Here is a 17,575-nt window from a genome sequence, read left to right on the forward strand (position 1 = left end):
GGCTGCATTAAGAAAGGTGCTAAAATTCTAAACCTCTTAAAATCAGAGCAAAGTTTTTCTGTATCTTGTGAACCAAAGATTAGAATTGGGTTCTTGCCAGGATGTTGGGTCACATAGAGTACACCAGCCGTGGGGTGCCTGGGTGGCACAGCGGTTAAGCGTCTGCCTTCGGCTCAGGGCGTGATCCCGGCGTTATGGGATCGAGCCCCGCATCAGGCTCCTCCGCTATGAGCCTGCTTCTGCCTCTCCCACTCCCCCTGTTTGTGTTCCCTCTCTCACTGGCTGTCTCTATCTCTGTCGAATAAATAAATAAATAAATCTTAAAAAAAAAAAAAAAAGAATACACCAGCCTCCTACCTGAAAGTTAGGAAAGTTAAGGTTAACCGGACTTAGACTGTGTCTTTCTAGAGCTGAAATCCAGTCTTGAATCACCTTGATTAAATTAAAGTGGCCAGCAAGCAATCTCTCTATCTGCCCTGTGAAAAGAATAGTGAACTGTTCTTTCCTTTTCTAGAGGAAAATTTCATCAAATGGAGCCTCTGCAATTATTTCATATACAAAAATTACTAGAATCCTCCCAAGATAAGGCCATGTGACTAAAATCAAAAAGGTAATAAAACAAATAATAGAAACAACCTAGAAATAGTCCAGGTGTAAAATTTAGATGTCAGGAACCTTAAAATAATTATGATAAATATATTCAAAAAGATAAATCAAAAGATGGGAAAATAGGGGCACCTGGGTAGCGCAGTTGTTAAGCATCTGCCTTTGGCTCAGGGCGTGATCCCAGCGTTCTGGGATCGAGTCCCACATCGGGCTCCTCCGCTGGGAGTCTGCTTCTTCCTCTCCCATTCCCCTGCTGTGTTCCCTCTCTCGCTGGCTGTCTCTCTGTCACATAAGTAAATAAAAAAATCTTTAAAAAAAAAAAAGATGGGAAAATAAACAAAAAGAGACCATGAGTCTCACCAGAGTATTGGAGTCTATAAAATCTGAAAAGCTGAAAAACTGAAAATCAACAACTCATTTCAGATTAAATCCCTCTGAGAAATGAAGTCACAGGGCAAATTGTCACTTGGAAAACTGGAGAGGTAAATATAGAGAATCATAGCTTATCTGAAGCAGAAGCTCTTGGATCCAGTAACTGGTAAAAACACTAAAGAATAATTGATGAATTAATGGAGGCTGAGTATAGACAAGCTTGAGAGTTAAAACTCCTGATGGCTCAGTGCTAGGGGGAACCCATACTTTCATGAGTTTTATCTCAAGGAGCCCAAATAGGTTCCTACAGTAAAGAACAGAGAAAGATTTTCTACATGCATTATTCAAGGGGAAAAAAATAAATAGGCATTTTGAAATATCCCCAAAGGGCCACCCTCAAGGGAAACTGCCTTACCAGAGACTGACCCAGGGAGAATGGCAATTCGCCAATCCAACCTCCTCTAGCCTTCCTGTCTCCATAGAGGAGAAAAAAGGCTAAGCAACTCTTCGGATGGTCACATCCCAGTACAATACTGAGCCAATTTAAAAACTTGGAGATTTAATAATAAGATTATAGAATGCTTCCCCATTCTTAATACTTTATTATACTTAATACTTCTTAATACTTCCCCGTACTTAATACTAAGTCCTATTCTTAGTAGGACTCCAGTATTAAACAGTGTATTACAGAGAGCTGTAAAATATAGACTCTATTTAAGAAGAAGTTTTAGGGAAACATTGGAAACAATGTAAGCTAGAAGACATTTATGAAATAAAGAGTTGGAGGGAAACTATCAGATGAGTCCAAACAACTGGAAAAAGGTAGAAAAAAGAAAAAAATAGGTAGAGCAAATAAACAAATTACAAGGTGTTAGATATAAGTAGAACCATATAGGGGCGCCTGGGTAGCGCAGTCGTTAAAGCGTCTGCCTTCGGCTCAGGGCGTGATCCTGGCGTTCCAGGATCGAGTCCCACATCAGGCTCCTCCGCTGGGAGCCTGCTTCTTCCTCTCCCACTCCCCCTGCTGTGTTCCCTCTCTCACTGGCTGTCTCTCTGTCACATAAATAAATAAAATCTTTAAAAAAAAAATAAGTAGAACCATATAAAAATCATATTTAATATGAATAGCCTACACATTCCAATCAAAAGGCAGAGATTGTCAAGTGGGATTTTTTAAAAACTACAAAAAACTCACTTTTAATAATAAGACACAAGTAGGCTAATAGTAAAAAGATAGAAAAATATGTAAATACATACTAATCATAATTATAATGATACATACATAATATGAATATGAATTAAAAGAAAGACAGAATGGTTATCTTAATTTCAAACAAAGTGTATTTCAGAACAGAGAGTATTCCCAGGGTTAAAAAGAGTTATCTCATAATGACAATGGGGCTGATTAGTCAAGAAGACGTAACAATTCTAAATGTTTATGCTTCAAAATACAAGAAAGAAACTAGAAGAAAAAAACACATATACAATTATAGATGGAGATTTCAACAGACCTCTTTTAATTATCAAATGATAGAAAATAGTAAAAATATATAATACTTGAACAATACAATTAACCAACTTGACCTAGTTGACATTTATAGAATTTTCCACCCAACAACAGCAAAATCCATGTGTACTCAGAACATTAACCGTAGATCTGGAACACAAAGCAAATATATAGCTTTATAAAGTTGTTTTCTATAGGCCCACTGACTAAAGAAGGAAAGTTTTTAGACCTGAGATTACAAAGGAGTCTGTACCATTTACTAACCACCACTGGAAGTGGACTGCTGGAACACCATGATTTTCATCAGTTGCTATTTAAGAACAGTAGGCAAGGGGAATCTTCTGGGTGGGAAGAATCAAAATTATTTGATCTAGATATCAGTGAAAGATGAGCAATAATACTCTTTTTCTTAACTACTGCCTTATGATTTTACCAAGCACTTGGGATTTGGACAGAAAATATTAGACAATTCATGACAACATTTGAGGAAGGGGTAAGGGAATAGACCTCTCAGAAACAGAACGGTGTGCCATTTGAATGCTCACCCAAACTACTAAAGAAGGCTCTCAACAATAAAAGATGACTTGTTCCATGCATGTCACTCAGTCTCTTCTCCAGCCATTCCAAGAATGTGCTAAATGGGCTCGTGAACAAAACTGTCACCGTAACAGGGATGGAGACCATGCATCTATTCAACACAAACACTTGGCCTCACCAAGACTGATCTGAATAAGAATATGCTGTGTACTCACATGGTCACCAGAAGTCAACACCGAGTCCCGTACACAGCGCCATGCTCCAGATGTATTACCCTCAATCTGAAGCCAGACTGAATACACTGGACCCCTTGCACATGAAGGAGTTATTTTCCTGCCTGGAAGAGATACTTAATGTGAATATCCGCTTTCCTTTCCTTCCACCCAGGATGCTGCCAATAACACTACATGCAGGACTTACTACATGGTCTTTTTTTTTTTTTTAAGCCGTAACTGTGTCTCTTTCAATATTGCTTCTAAATAAGAAAATGATCTTACTGAAAAAGATGTGGGGAAATGTGCTAATACCCATGGGCCTTATTAATAATGACATGCACCCCATTACTTAGAAGCAGCTGGCTTTAGGGAACAACGTATTGTCCTATTGAAGATTGAGTATTAGTACCATCTGAGACAACACGTAGCAAAGTTGGAGTACCGTTTGCTTACGGATGCAGTATACGCTCTGAATGAATAAACAATAGACAGTGTTGTCTTTCACAGAGACGAACTTCATCGATTGTGGGGGAGAATATTTCACCAAGAGGTAAAAATGAGAGTGGCTTTCTCACTATGACACCCAATGACTCACTCACTTTTGCAACCTATCCTCCTATTTTGGGGCACTGCATATTACTAAATCTTAGATCCTAAAGAAATATTTTCACTCAGAATGTTTCCACTGAATTAGAAGTTTGGTATTTTATTTTATTTTTAATTATTATTATTTTCAAATATTTTATTTGTTTATTTATTTATTTGACAAACAGAGAGAGAGAAAGCACGAGCAGGGGGAGCAGCAGAGGGTGAGGGAGAAGCAGGCTCTCCACTGAGCAGGGAGACAAGTGCAGAGCTCCATCCCAGGACCCTGGGATCATGACCTGAGCCAAAGGCAAACACTTAACTGGCTGAGCCACCCAGGTGCCCAGAAGTTGAGTATTTTAAATACTCATACTATTGGACCAATAGTTTTAAAAAGGGAGAGAGAGTTCCTGAGATAGCTATGGTAATTAATTCAGGTTCTCAAGAGTAAATAGAATTGCTGCTCAATAGTACATCCAAAAGGAGAACGTCTGGAGCTCAGACATGCTCTTGATGATAAAAATTAACAGAAAATTCTAGCACCATGCTGGAAAAACCATTCTGAGGGAAGATGCCTCAGGAATGAAGGCTTGCATCAGCACACCATGTACCAAATCTTTCCTAGGTAAGGTGTTTACTGTGTAGAAAAATCATGGAATGGGGACACTCCGCCAATAAGTGGAAACAAGTATACAAAATAAGGTAAGGATTCATGGATAAAATCATATCTACCCACAAGGAGTAAAGGGAGGTAAAGCTGAGCAGCATTCTTCAGAGTGTGTTCTCCAGACTCATGCAGACCTACGAACTCGTGTTACCAGTTTACACAAGAAAAGTATGGAAATTGAGGGTTAGTGTGGAGAAAATTTTGTGGCAACTTGAAGTAGCTTACTGTTGAACTTAAAAAAAAAAAAAATTGGAGGAAAAAACCATAAACAGGGTAGTTGAAGAAGAACCATGACCTTTGATCTTCTGTAGAAATGAGGGCTATGGGATCTTTTTTTCTTGTGTCATGGTATGTATTTATTAATCTGTATGTAGATTCATTAATTTTCCTTTTCTTTTTCCTTCACTTTTTACTCTTTTATTTCTTCATATGTAAGCATTCATGAAATGTGTGGAAGTACATTTTTGCACAGGTAGACATTTGAGAACCTCTGAGCGTGTCTTACAACTAATAGCATGTTATGGTTTAATGACAGTGTTTTTTCTTTTTTAAATTTTAAGTGGAATGCATTGATAAGGATGAACCGTGCAGATGATAAATGTCTTAGATTTGTTCAAATTCATTGGCAGTGGTTAACTTTAAAATCTAGTATTTAAAACCAAGATGGGATTGTGACTGTAATGGAGAGGAATAAACATCATCCCAAAACACTGAAACCAGTCAGTAAATAATGACATGGAATCGTACTCTTTTGAAGAGAATGTGAGGGTATTTTCATGTTTGAGGGATAGTTGTGTTATGTTAGGCTGGAGTGTGCAGTCGATGCTGTAATTGTTTGGGAGGCTGAATACAGAGAAAGGATACACGTTGGGCAATCAACAAACGGACTGGACATACCCCTTGCAGTAGCTGCCTTCAGCTAATAAATGCCTAGAAAAGCCTGTGAGATTCCATACTCCCAGCTTCTGTGGTGTTGATGCTAAACTTAGCATTGTAGTTATACAATGTAGTTGAAGTACAAAGTGAACAGAATGCCTTTCTAGAATAGGTCAGAACAAAATACAAAGATGCATCCATTAATTAATTTCTGCCCCCAACTGCTTTTATTCAACGAAAGTATGGCCCCAAACACACAAAATCTTTGACACTTCTGTTGACAGCTGAGGTCTGTATCTTATTCTCTCATATCTAAGTGGGTTGTGTCACTGCACTGACCAATAGAATACAGTAGAAGTGGCAGTTCTGGGCCCTGACCTTAAGAGACTGAAAGCTTTCATTCCTCTCTCAAAACACTTGCTCTTGGTCCCCCTTGGCCACATGAGCCCCCAGGTAAGAAGTTCTAGTATGTACTGAAGAAACTACACGGCAGTAGAAGAGGGACCCAACTGAACCGGTCTCCTCAGCCTTTTTTGCCAAGATTCCAGGTATGGTAATGAACCTGTCTTTGACCCTCCAGACCAGACCTCCAGACTTGGCCATCAGCCAAGTACCAATGAAAAACCCCAGTCAATGTCACGTGGAACAGAAGGGCCCAACCATGTTCTGCCCCAATGCCTGATATGCAGAATCATGAGATGTAATTAAATGGTTGTTATTTCAAGCCACCAGGTTTTTGGATAGTTTGTTATCCCGTAATAGATAATCTGAAAGAGAAGTATGTCTGAGAAGCTGCGTGTAAGGACTATTTTTATAAATCTGCCATAAATTTCTCCCTAAGTTACTTCATAATTTAGAGGTAACTTCTGTTCTTTTTGGTGCGTGCTTTAACTTTAAGAATTGTTATCCCTTAAGTCCCTCTCTTAAGGGACGAATGACCTGTAAACATAAGCTTATGGGAGTTTCATACCTGAAGCGATAAAATGAATAATTTTTTATTAAAAATAATATAAAGCACAAATCTTCCTCTTCCCTCGGTTCTCACTCCTATTTTAGCTCCTAAGTAAAGCATGGGAGCAAAGCGTTTGCATTCCTATGTTTTATAGTTACTCAGACACGTATTATTGTGCACATTTTTTTAAAAAACAGCGGGGTAACGCTCCCTGCGATGGCTTTGTTCCAAGTTTGCTCCACCTAACGCCTACGGGCGGAGTGGGTGAAGCTATTTGCCAATCCGTAAAGCATTTGGGATCCTCCTGGGTAAAATGTGGTGTTGAAATTATAAGACGATTATCATTAACAATTGGCAGGAGGCGCCTCTCATTTCTCCTGGAGAGATTACAGGGGTTGAAGGATGTTTCCCTTAATCACCACACTGACCTCACCTGACAGAGGCTAGCTCTACTTGAAATCGAGCCCACTGCCTGGGTCCCTGAGCTCCAGGCATCCCCCGCTCCGAGCAGCAGGGACACAGTCTGGGGTAAGGAAATGAAATTCCTGTGCCAGACAAAACGGTTATGGCAGTTGGTGGTCATTACTCAGAATATGGCTTCCGGGGGAATTCGATGTGAGAAATGTCACAGAAGGAGGAAGAGATACATTTAGGACGGTTCAGTCATCAGCCTCATCGATCTGTGCACCCAGTCCAGGCCCTCTGGTACAACATCTCCAGCCCACACTTGAGTTGACATAGACAGCTACACGGTATAAACCAGTGTTAGTTACTGAGTAAAATACTAGTAACTATCATTACGGAATACCTATCATGTGCTCGGCACACTATCTACCTTTTCTCATTTAGTCATAATAGTAGTTCTATAAGTTGGAAGTGCTTTTCATTATATAGATGAGCCCACTGAGGCTGTGAGAAATTTAGTAACCTACCCAGGATTTTACCGCTAAGAAATGGCATAAAAGGGATTCAGCCACTTTCCGATACAAAAGTTGTTGCTCTTCCACGTTCACACACTAAACTGATAACACGGCCTTAGGATTTAGATTTATCTGCTTTAAAAAAATCAAACAAGAAAACAAGCAATAACTAGAAAGGCAAGAGCATTGGAAGAAAGATATTTTGTTATGGTGAGGATTCTAGAAGTGTTATCTACCAATAAGGAAATAGTGAAGTAAATTCTTGACAAACACAAAAACAGTAAAGAAGAGAGAGCTTACTATTGTCTGAGTATTGCTCAAAGTACTTCTGTGCTAACTTGTCAGATCTTCCACAATGACCCTATCAGATAGCTACCATCTTACATGGTATTAATAGCCCCATCTTACAAATGAGGAAATTGAGGCATTCGGAGGTTAAGTCATGGCCAGTGGGTTAGCCAAGCCAGGTTTCGAATGAGGATCTTAACCCTGGAGTCTAGTCTCCTAATTGCCAATGCATTGGCCAAGACTGGAATGTTAGTTCTGCCTCTTTCTAGTTCTGTTCCTTAACCTCCCAGAGTCATGCTTTCCTCATCTCTGCAATGGGAATGATGGTACCCAACCCAGGAAATTGCTTGGAGGGTTACACATTTGGCAGTCAATGGCACATCAACCAGCACCATACTTGGCCCATCATCTTGTCTTCCAAATTCCTAGCTAGTTCCCCACTTGTTTCTCCCTTCCTTTTTCTCTCCCTCGTGCTCTTTCCTCTCCCCTCGCTCTCTCCCACACTGGTTCATTAGCGCCGACCTTGCATTAGAGTAGGCGTCCTGCCTTCCAGCGGGGGCCGGGGCTCAGACCCTGTTCCACATGCTGTTCTTCCTCCCCCTTCATCCGAGCTCATGCCACTAACGGTCATTTGTGTATAAAGTCTGATTGAAGCCCCAGGGTGAGAAAATATCTGTTGCTCTAAGGATCAAAACTCCCCCAATAGAGAGTTCCAGCAAGTCCCTGCAGGAAGTGCTGGTACCAGAACTGGGGTTGCTCGAACAGCATTTATGTGGTGACAACACCATTGTCACAAAGTCTGCTTTTGGATTTATCTGCATCAGGCCCATAGAACCAGAGCTGAGGAAACATCAGCTGGGCTGGCACGGTCCTTATTCCTTTCATGTCCCCCCTGTCAACAGTTTGAAAGTGAGATGGCTAATTTTGTGCCTGACAAGAAAGGACGGATCATTTTCTCGGATGCTGTTATCAGCAGAGTCAGAGCTGGTACACTCTCTGAGGGAGTCCCTGAACCACAGGTTACTGGCAGGCAGACAAACACTCGCTGACAGCCATTTGTGACCAACTATGAAACACCATCTGCTGTGGCTGGGGGAGGAACGGCTCCAGCAAGTGAGAGCCACCGTAGAGCCTTTCCCTGTGTTAACTCAGGGCGGCCTTTAGGCAGCCCTAGAGGAAAACCTGTTTTGTATTCCTGGAGAGTATGTCTCATCCAGATTCGTACATACATAAATTATAGAATATTGATATTTTTTTCTAGGACGAAAAAATTTGAATCTCTCTTAAAATGCAAACATAACAATGCTGAATACAGCAAAACAATATTGTGAAACAAACACAATCCAGAACTGGGTAAACTTCCTTTGGAGATTTGAGCCAGCTTGTGCATGGACACCATCAGAAGGACAGCAATGACTGGATTGATAGGTCTTTGAGGTTTGAGTTTGGGAGTAAAAAAAAAAAAAATCTGATCATTCCTGCATTTTGTGGGAGGAGACGGGGCTGACGATTTCTGGAAGGAGTTTTACTTTATAACTCAAGACGTACGTCAAGAAAAGTAGTTATTTATAATGAGTGACAGGAACATTATTCAGAAGAAAAAGAGACTTTTCTGAGAGGAAAGATTGCGGATCTTGAAGATATTCAGGAAAAGGAAGTGTTTTTTGCTCATTAACTTGAATGAGGCACACAGCCAGTGGCATATGCCAACCCTCTCCCTCTCTGGTTGGAAGTCTGGGTTTTCATTTTTAGGAGTCTTAATAGTCTTGTGTCTCATGATTAAGTAATGAGACCTGGCATCAAAGTATATGAAGTTTAGCTGATCTTGCATTATCCCCATAGGCCAAGGAAGACTGTAAAAAAAAAAATGTTTTAAAGCCAAATGTGCAAGCAAATACAGATGAATAGACAGAAAGATGGGTAGATAGGTGGATGGATGGATAGATAGATGGATGGATAGATAGATAGATGATAGATAGATAGATGATAGATAGATAGATAGATAGATAGATAGATAGATAGATAGATAGAGACACACACAGAATGCCAGTTCTTTCTGACTCTCTGCTTGAACTCAGGGACCTTGGCGGGGGTTACAATGTTTGATGGTAGAAAATACTTCCCACGGATTAAAATATCTGAGTTCTGCATTCTAGCTCCCAACTGAAAAGCCAATCCATTCCTGAATTATTCTGGTTAAACCTATCAGAATGTCCATGCTTATGTCCTTCCGAAATTCTTAAGATGGAAGAGATCAGGGATATGTGTCCTTGCATTTTAATCTCCTAGAAGAGAAGAGGAGCTTCTGTTCCAAAGCTGAAATCCAATAACCTCAAGAGAAGAATCCAGCTCATCCCTGAAATCTGTGCCTCAGAGGGGGGGGGAGGGGGGGTGGCAGTCCAGGCCTTTATGAATCCCATTACACCAAAGCGTGGGTATGACCTACTCATGGGAACAGAACACAGCGGTGATGGAGGAGAGGGAAAAAAAGATTTAAATGTGCTTTCACTTATGGCCGTGCAATATGAAAAACAAATCTAAACATTTGTCTGTAGAATCAGGTGATGATTGGCTGTCTGCTGTCTCAAGGGGGGCAGGAAAATGGTCCATGCACCTGCCACCTAATTCAGTTTAAAACCTGACACATTTACCAAGAGTGGGCTGGCATAATGAAGTTCATTCAGGCTGTCAGTGGAGTCAATAACTTATCCCCAACTGCTTTTGTTTCAGCAGCGGCAGTCCCTCTGATCGGCTGAGGTACTTATTCAAGTAAAATTTATTTTCAATTGCCGGCCATAATGCCACGGGCACAAGCCTGGCTTTGACAGAACCTTTTGCTCAAGGCTACGCTATTGTTAAAGTTTGTGTCCATTGTCTGGGGTCTTTGATCTGTCAAAGCTGCTTAACAAGCTGGTTAAAAACTGTTTCAGATAACAGGTGTGTCCTTTGAGGGCACAGGGACATTTTTCAGCTCCTTTAAAAGACTGGTTTGAGGATTGACTAAAATTTACAAGCTGGTTGGTGGTGATATATGTAAAGCACTTTTAAAACAAGAAACTGAGATTTAATGTCTACTTCCTTGGATTTCTGCAACAAGCAATCTTTTTAAACAAGAGATTTAAGAGACATGTTGTTGTTGTTGTTGTTGTTTAAGCAAATCAAGTGTTAAATTGTTTGTATGTAGATTTGTATAGAATTAAGGCCAAAGTTCAACGTGCACTAGAGGTGTGAGGGGGTCTACAGTGCCCACGCAAAGGCCCCGTGGTGGCCGACAGCCAACCAACTACTTCCTGAAAATCTGAAAGTCCTCTAACTTCAGAAAGGGCAATTTGACAGCGCAGGGGGATAGGCATGCCCTAGAGAGTGTAGAAAACTTACTTCTTTTCCTAACTCTTGTGCCACAACAAAACAAAATTAGATATCAAAAGGCTTTTGGGGAAGCCAAATGATTTCTCCCTATCAGTTTCAGAAGACCCCTCATATTTTTCTGAGGGCGAATATACTGTCAGCTGCCTCTTTTCAAGTCTATCATAAACCCTCTTACTCCCTCCTCCTTTATGGCAGTAATTTTGTTTTGGCTGAAGATTAATGGGGCTAAAAAGATGCGGAGCCTGAACCAGGGGCACAATTGGGTCATTTACACTATTCATCTGCATAAAGCTGCTTCAAGTTCACCCAACCTTCTTTGGGAAAGAGTAAAAATTAAAGTGAGTCTTAACTCTGCGTGGAAACTTTGGCAAAATACCCTCCACTACACCCTTAACATTCTAGATATTTCTAAATTGGGTCAGAAAGAGGAAATTTAAAATTCGAGAACCCAACCATAGCTCTTTCATCTAAAAATTATCCCTGAAGAAGCAAATCCACAACATTTGCCTAAAATAATTGTGAGCATTTTTTTTTTCTTTCTAAAGTAGTTAAGTCTGGATCCAGCTATTATACCTGAAAGAAGTTTCTTTAAAGGTCTCCGAGAAAGGAGGTTAAAAAAGGAAACAAGTAGAAAATTTTTATTTAAAAAAAAGTCTTTTTAAACTTGTTTCTTATTCCCCAAAACAGAGCAAAACAAAGTAAAACAAAGCAGAAGGAGCATAGCTAATGTGCTTAGTACAGATAAAAAAGCCCTTACCATATGCAAGAAAACCTTTACTACATATAAATGTGTCATGTGTTGTAGAGACATCCTCAATAATGGGAAAGAGGAGGGAGAATTAATAAATCACTTGAGGAAGTGTGGTTAGTTATAAAAGGAGAAAAATCAATTCTGGTTCTCACCCTGCTTCCTGCTTTGAAATAATTCCCAGGTGGAGACACTGTAGTTCACATTTGAGTGGAAGCTGGAGTTTAAATTTGAGCAAGATATTAGCTTCTCTGAACCTCCTCCATAAATCGCTGCTCATTCATAAAATGAGGACAATTATTTGAGCTACCTCAAGAGAGTGTTTGGGGATTAAATATAATAACTTTGAATAAGGAAGTTTGGCCCCCTGGGTATTACTAGCTGTTATTATTGACTCACATCATATAATCACTAATACAAAGATCGATTATTACCTATTTTGGGGTATGGAAGGTCTTGCTAAAGCATAAAAAATAATAAAAAATAAGGAGATTCGTGGCTATAACAACATGGATCTATAAATTCTCTAGGAATTAAAAAAAAAAAGTAGCCAAAAGAAGTTAAATACAAGAAAAAAATTCAAGAACAAAAATGAAAAGGAAAACAAAAAAAATTAAAAATAAGTAAATAAACAACAACAAAGTCACCAAAATTAAAAGGCAGATGACAATCCAGAAAAGACATTTTAAAGAAAAGATTAACTACCTTCTATATAACAGTGAAATACTAAACTGTCCACAGATAATTTGGTAATAAACCATAAATAGACACTTTCCATGGAAGGAAATACTATTTTCTGATGATCGTAACACCAGGTTATGAGCTCTGGAAGGCCCAGCAATTTTATCAACATTGTTTACCACAGTATTTCCAGAATCTTGGAAAGAACCTATCACAGGGCCTATGCACGCCTCCCATCTTCATTATGGAAATGGAAAATGGAAAAATGTTCTTCTTTTTTAATCGAAGAAATGCAATTTTAAGCAAGTATGTAAGAAGACAACCCCAGGTAGAAAGAGAGCAGCATACACCCAAATGTTTATTCAAAGTGATTTATAATAATGAGACGCCAGAGAACGACTCAGTATACAAATATAGAGGAAAAGCAAGTTTTTATCCTTTTTTTTTTTTTAGATTTTATTTAAACATTCGACAGAGCAGGAGAGAGAGTGAGAGAAAGCTCAAATAGGGGGAGCAGCAGAGGGAGAAGAAGAAGCAGGCTCCCCACTGAGAAGGGATCCCTACAGGGGGCTTGATCCCAGGACCCTGGGATCATAACCTGAGCCGAGGGCAAACACTTAACAGCCTGAGCCACCCAGGTGCCCCAAGTTTTTATCTTATAAAAGGAAAAAAAATAATCTTAATTCTTCTCCTTTCAATGTTCATTTTAAAGAAGAAACAAAAAATTGTTCTGACTTAAACATTGCATTTGAACTTCTATAAATCTAAAGGTATAAAACACTCTGCAGGGGCTGCTTTGCTACTTTTATAAGAATTGGATTTAGGGTAGAACTAATGAGTTGTCAGGGCGGTATTCAATAGCAACCTGTTTTCCTAATCCTTCCCTATTCCGAGAGCAGGTCAGAACGGTAGCTCACATGTGCTCATCTCTAGGGAGTATTAAAGTTTCTTCCTCCCTGTCCATAGCCCTCCCCATGCCCTATTTCAGTTCCAGTCCTCCTTCTGGCATAACGCACCCCACCAAAATTATACACATACCTACAAACATGCATGCACACATCACCTTGTATTCAGATTGAACAGGGCATGTATAATCAGTCCACAGATCTATTAAAGGGTTTCTGCCTAGAACAGAACAGGGCAGCATTCTGAGCTCTCAGGCAGCCATGACCTCCTCACGTTCTTCTCCTGATTTTCACTCTTGAATTTCATGGTCCATGGGGCAAGACTGGGCCTACCCAGGAGGCTAAATGATGACAGGGTGGGTGTACTGACTGGAATAATGCCCTCTCCAAGATTCATGTCCTCCCAGAACCCAGGAATATGATCCTATTTGGAAATAGGGTCTCTGTAGATGCAGTCAAGTTAAGATGGAGGTCATACTGGAGTAAGGTGGGGCCCCAATTCAATGATGGGTGTCCTTATAAGAAGAGGGAAATTTGGACCCAGAAACACAGATGGAAAGCTGTGTGAAGACAGAAGAGATTGGAGTTATGCAGCCATAAGCCAAGGAACACCTGGGGCCACCAGAAGCTTGAAAACACGAGGAAGGATTCTCCCCTAGCAACACTGGAGGGAACGTGCCAACACCTTAGTTTCAGACTTCTTGCCTAAGAGCATGAGAGTATAAATTTCTGTTGTTTTAAGCCCCCAGTTTATGGCACTTTGTCCCAGCAGCCACAGGAAACTAATACAGGAGGTCTCAAGTGAGGCATCGACCAAACCTGCTTAGAATCTGAGTCTTCCATCAAAGGAGCTCGCACGTGGGTGGGAGACCTGGTGGAGACCTGGCCAAAGTCCTGGCTGTGGACAACTCATTGACCTGGATACTCTCTGTACATCACCCTCAGAACCCGGTTGACCTTGCCAGCCGCTGAAGGTCGGGATGGGCGTTTGTGGATCCTAGCAATTCTTCACGTGTTACCTGACCAGTGGCAACCCCCTTCTAGGACTGGATTTCTAAAGTTTGCTGCTCTCATCAGTGGATCAGTAGCTATTCATTCATCCTTATCTGCCTTCCACTTGCTTTCAAGGAATCACAGATGATTAGAAAAGGAAAGAGCCTTAAGAACATTTATTCCAATCCTCTTATTTCACAGAGAAGAAAACAGGCTCAGAAGAGTTAAGTGTGTGAACTAAGGTCACAACGCTCTGCTGGAATAGAACTGGCACCAGAATCTTGTTCTCCTGACTCCAAACATCATTCCCTCAGACAGTAACTATTTGCCAATATCTCTATTGCTCAGGACCCTGATTCTAGGCTTAAGGAGATCCAAAGAAGAATAAAGAGACAGCCTCCGCTCTTAGAATTAAAGTCTTAATTATGTAACCCATTGTTTCATGTCTCTCTCCCCCTCTGTAATGAAGCCTTTTGAGGGCAGAGGTTGAGTCTTTCTTTAGTGATCATCAGGTATCAGTTGGTCTCTCTATATAGATAGAGACAGACATTTATTTTAAGGAATTGGCTCATGTGACTGTGGAGGCTCCTTAGTTTGAAATTTGTAAGGTAGACCAGCAGTCTGGAAACACAGACAGGATTTCTATGCAAAACCTCAGGTTTTACTTGTATGTCCTTCAACTCATTGGATAGGGCCCACCCACTGCAGAGGGTAATCTCCTTTACATAAAGTCAAATGGTCGTAAATGTTTATCACATCTACAACATAGCTTCGCAGCAACACATAGAATAATGTTTAACCAAACAACTGGACACTGTAGTCTAGTCAAGTGAACACATCAAATTAATCATCACATCTCCACCATCTAACCCATATATGCTGGTTCCCACCACCTGGATTTCTGCAGCCTCAGTTTGTCCTTCAGTTTATAGCTCATGTGTCACCCTGCAGTGAAGCTTTCCCTAACCTACCTAGCTTAATTAATTATTCATTTATTTTAAAGATTTTTTACTTATTTATTTGAGACAGAGAGGAAGGACAAGCGGGGAGGAGGATCAAGGGAGAGGGAGAAGCAGACTTCCTGAAGAGCAGGGAGCCCGACATGGAGCTCGATCCCAGGACCTGGAGATCGTGACCTGAGCCAAAGGCAGATGCTTAACCTACTGAGCCACCCAGGTGCCCCTCCCTAGCTAAAGTTAATTAACCAAGTCACACTCAAAATATTCTATTTGGATTCCTTCATACCTCTTGTTTCTATCTTGTTAATTTATTTGTTGCTTTCCTGCTTATTTGCTGTCTCCTCCATAGAACCAGATTAGGGAGCCTTATCTGTCTTGTTCACCACTTTATCCCAAGAAGGAATTTACTAGAGTTGTTAAGAGCGTGAACACTGGGGATGGGTTGCTTGCGTTTGGATTCCACACCTGCCACTTAATAGTTATGTGTCTTTGGGAAAGTTGCCCGATCTCTCTGGGCCTTAGTTTTCTGACCCTCGAATCCCGAATAATAATAGCATTTAACTAGTTAACTAAGATTACTGCAATGGTTAAATGAGTTAATAGATGTGAAGCATGTAGGAGGGTGTGTGGCCCATAGCAAATGCTGTGTGTGCAACCTATTTACTCTAGTAGTAGAAACTGAGTTAATATGATAGGAAAACGATGAGTGAATGAGTTGCCATGCTTCTTGGTGACTGGCTCCACTTATCCGTGCAGCACTGTACTTTGATTTGCTCTGCCCTAACCCCACTCGCAAAGACGAATTCTGTAATCCAGCTGCACCAAAACGTCTTTCAGATCCCCTCTTCTGCTTCTGGATGTTTTTCTGTTGTTGCCTGTTGCCTCACCTCTACCCCTGCCTAACAGTTCAGCTTGACATACCCCCAGACGGGGTGAAATGCCCATGGGAATTGCTGTTGCGTCCACTATAGGAGTACGTAGCACGCTGTTTTGTCATTTGCTTGATTATTTCCCCACTGGCCTGTAAGCCTTCCGCGTGCCAACACCACATCTTTCTTATTTCCTACTGCTCCCTCAGAACCTAGCACGGTACTCAGAGCAGGACAGGGTTTACTGAATGAGTGAATGACTAAAGAAAAAAGAATTGCCAGGACAACTAATGATTCTCTGGAAATAAGACCTCATTATGGAAACAATGGAAACCACTGGAAGGGATGGACAGGAGAAATCTTACGTAAGTTACCATCAACATGGCCACCAAGAAGAAGGAGAGGAAGAAGCCAAAGAAACAGATCAAAAGGAATTATTCATGAAGATGTAGGACAGCTCTTAGGAGCACCAATTTTTTTAAGACTTTATTTATTTAAAAAATTTTTTTAAAAAATAAAAAAAAGACTTTGTTTATTTATTTGTTAGAGAGAGAGAGCACAAGCAGGGATAGCAGTAGGCAGCAGGAGTGGCAGGCTCCCTGCTGAGCAGGGAGCCCGATGTGGTCTATCCTAGGACCCCGGGATCATGACCTGAGCTGAAGGCAGACAACCCGACTGAGCCACCCAGGCATCCGTAGGAGCACCAATTTTAAAGTAAGACAGCACAAGTGTTCAAAGTGCAGTCGTACCATTTATTGTCTGGGCACCTTTCCAAGTTACTTAACCTAACCCTTGCTCTCCTCATCTGTAGAAAGGAGCTACTAATGCTATCTTCCTGGATTATTGAAAGAATGAATAGAATAGCAGTGCACGTTATTCACTAAAAAGCACCTACTATTAACAAAACACACAGAAAATGGAACAGTCGGGGTAATAAGACAACTCTTCCCTCTTAATTTTATCTGATTAAGTTATAAAGTTGTTTTCCACCCCCAAAAAGTGCCTAGAAGCATATGTAGTAGGAGCCCATATTCCAATGTAGTTAATTTTTAAATCAGAAATAAATGTATCTAAACTTTGTGATTTGGTATCATATGATCATGACATCTCACAGTTGGAAGGGAAACTAAAGGTCATCACACGCAACTGCCTGTCCAAAGCCTGCATTGCCTCTACAACATTTCCAATTCAATTGATTTGCAAAATGTTCTTTACATACCTATGATGCTCCGGGTAGTATGTCGGGTCCTGCCTCATAGGGTTCACATCTCAGTGGAGAGAGAGACAAGCAAATGGCTCCAGGGGGTGGATGCTGTGAAGGAGAAGTTCCTGGGGCTCTAGGAACACATGGCAGGGGGAACTACCACTGGCCCTGCCTCCCCAGGGAAGCAAGAGTAAGCCAGGAAGTGAAGATTGGATAGGAATAGGCTAGGTAATGGGGGCCTAAAGCGGGGACAAGTGTTCTAGGCAATGGGGGTTAAAAGGCTTCCATTTCGATTTGAATCCATCTGCAAATTGTTCCTTCA

This window comes from Ursus americanus, chromosome 11, assembly GCF_024610735.1.
Source record: "Ursus americanus isolate L20-20 chromosome 11, mUrsAme1.1.p, whole genome shotgun sequence".
In the NCBI taxonomy this organism is placed as follows: domain Eukaryota; kingdom Metazoa; phylum Chordata; class Mammalia; order Carnivora; family Ursidae; genus Ursus; species Ursus americanus.